We start from the raw sequence: 2500 nt of genomic DNA on the forward strand, positions 1-2500 counted from the left end.
GTCTGCTCTTGTCCTTGGCAGTGGCAGCAGCGTACCAGACGGTTATGGAGGAGGTGAGGATGGATTCAATGATCGCTGTATAGAATTGCACCATCATTGTCTTTGGCAGGTTGCATTTCTTCAGCTGCCGTCGAAAGTACATCCTCTGTTGAGCTCTCTTGGCGAGGGAGCTGATGTTCAGTTCCCACTTGAGGTCCCGGCAGAGAATAGTGCCCAGGAAGCGGAAGGACTCCACAATTTTGACTGCGGAGTCTAACAGGGTGATGGCGGTGAGTGGGGCTGTATTCTTCCTGAAGTCCACAACCATCTCAACTGTCCTTAGAGCATTTAGCTCTAAGTTGTTCTGGCTACACCAGGTCACCAGGTTGTCAGCTTCCCACCTATAGTCAGACTCATCCCCACCAGAGATCAGCCCAATGAGGGTGGTGTCGTCCGACAAACTTCAAGAGTTTGACGGACAGATGATTGGAGGCGCAGCTGTTGGTATACAGGGAGAAGAGCAGTGGGCAAAGGACGCAGCCCTGAGGAGTTCCCGTGCTGATGGACCTGGAGTCAGAGACTTCTGTTCCCGGCTTAACGCACTGCTTCCTGTCAGAGAGGAAGTCTGTGATCCACCTGCAGGTGGAGTAGGGCACGTTCAGCTGGAAGAGCTTGTCCTGAAGCAGGGCAGGGATGATGGTGTTGAAGGCAGAGCTGAAGTCCACAAACAGGATCCTGGCGTAGGATGCTGGGGCGTCCACATGCTGTAGGGTGAAGTGGAGGGCCATGTTAACTGCGTCGTCCACAGACCTGTTGGCTCTGTAGGCAAACTGAAGGGGGTCCAGGAGAGGGTCTGTGATGGCTTTGAGGTGTGCCAGGAGCAGGCGCTCAAAAGACTTCATTACCACAGATGTAAGGGCGACCGGTCTGTAATCATTTAGTCCTGTTGGCCTTAGCTTTTTGGGCACAGCGATGATGGTGGAGGACTTGAGACAGGCTGGTACATGGCATGTCTCCAGGGAGGTGTTAAAGATGTTGGTGAACACCGGAGACAGCTGGTCAGCGCAGTGCCTGAGGGTGGCTGGAGAGACAGAGTCCGGCCCGGCTGCTTTGCGTGGATTCTGCCTCTTGAAAAGCCCATTAACTTCTCCCTCCTGAAAGGAGAGAGTCGTTTCTGTAGTATGGGTGGGGGATGGGGCCTCTTGGGTGGGAAGGGGTGGTTCAGGACAGTCCAATTGTCTTTCAAATCTACGGTAGAACTCGTTCAGGTCGTTGGCTAGGCGGGAGTCGTTAGTGGTGTGGGGCGCTCTGGGTTTGTAGTTGGTGATGTGCCTGAGCCCTTTGGCAGACAGAAGCATCGTCGTTAGTAGAGAACTGGTGTTTTAGTGTCTCTGAGTACAGTCGTTTAGCCTCTCTCACCGCTTTGCTAAACCTGTTCTTCGACTCCTTGAATCTGTCTCTATCCCCACTCCTAAACGCTTCCTCCTTCTCCAACCTCAACCTTTTGAGCTTTGCTGAGAACCAGGGCTTGTTGTTGTTAAAGTTCACCCTGGTACGTGTTGGGATACAGCAGTCCTCACAGAAGCTGATGTACACAGCCTCTGTGAGTTCATCCAGACTATTGGTAGCAGTCGTGAACATATCCCAGTCAGTACAGTCTAAGCACGCCCGCAAATCTTCCACAGCCTCACTGGTCCACTGTTTAGATGTCCTCACAGCAGGTTTACAGAGTTTTAGTTGCTGCCTGTATGCACGAATCAGGTGGACCAAGGGAGTTCTGTGCGAGCCGAACAGCCCCGTGACCCACAAGAGAAACATCCCCGCCAAATTCGAGCGTTTGACGGGGTCTATCCGTGAAAAAATATTCACGTTTTTGAGTGCACATGCATTTCTGCTGCAAATGCCTCTGGAAGTTTCATGCCGTTCGTATGCCAATTGTGGCAACACGAAAATGACCCGTTTTCCCATTCCGAGGGATTTCTGTGCGACCCTAACAGCCCCGTGAGCCACAAGAGACACATCCCCGCCAATTTCTAGCGTTTCACGGGGTCTATCCGTGAAAAATATAGACGTTTTTGAGTGCACATGCATTTCTGCTGCAGATGCCTCTGGAAGTTTCATGCCGTTCGTACGCAATGTGGCAACACGAAAATGACCCCTTTTCCCATTCCGAGGGATTTCTGTGCGACCCTAACTAACAGCGCCCGTGAGCCACAAGAGAGACATCCCCGCCAATTTATAGCGTTTCACGGGGTCTATCCGTGAAAAATATAGACGTTTTTGAGTGCACATGCATTCCTGCTGCAAATGCCTCTGGAAGTTTCATGCCGTTCCTATGCAATGTGGCCACACAAAAATGACCCGTTTTCCCATTCCGAGGCATTTCTGTGCGACCCTAACAGCCCCGTGAGCCACAAGAGAGACATCCCCGCCAACTTCTAGCGTTTGACGGGGTCTATGCGTGAAAAATATTAAAATTTTTGAGTGCACGTGCCTTTCTGCTGCAAATGCCTCTGGAAGT

Source organism: Petromyzon marinus, unplaced genomic scaffold (genome assembly GCF_048934315.1).
Source record: "Petromyzon marinus isolate PM22_M1 ecotype Great Lakes invasive population unplaced genomic scaffold, UKy_Petmar_22M1.pri1.0 PM_G_Scaffold_21, whole genome shotgun sequence".
In the NCBI taxonomy this organism is placed as follows: Eukaryota; Metazoa; Chordata; class Hyperoartia; order Petromyzontiformes; family Petromyzontidae; genus Petromyzon; species Petromyzon marinus.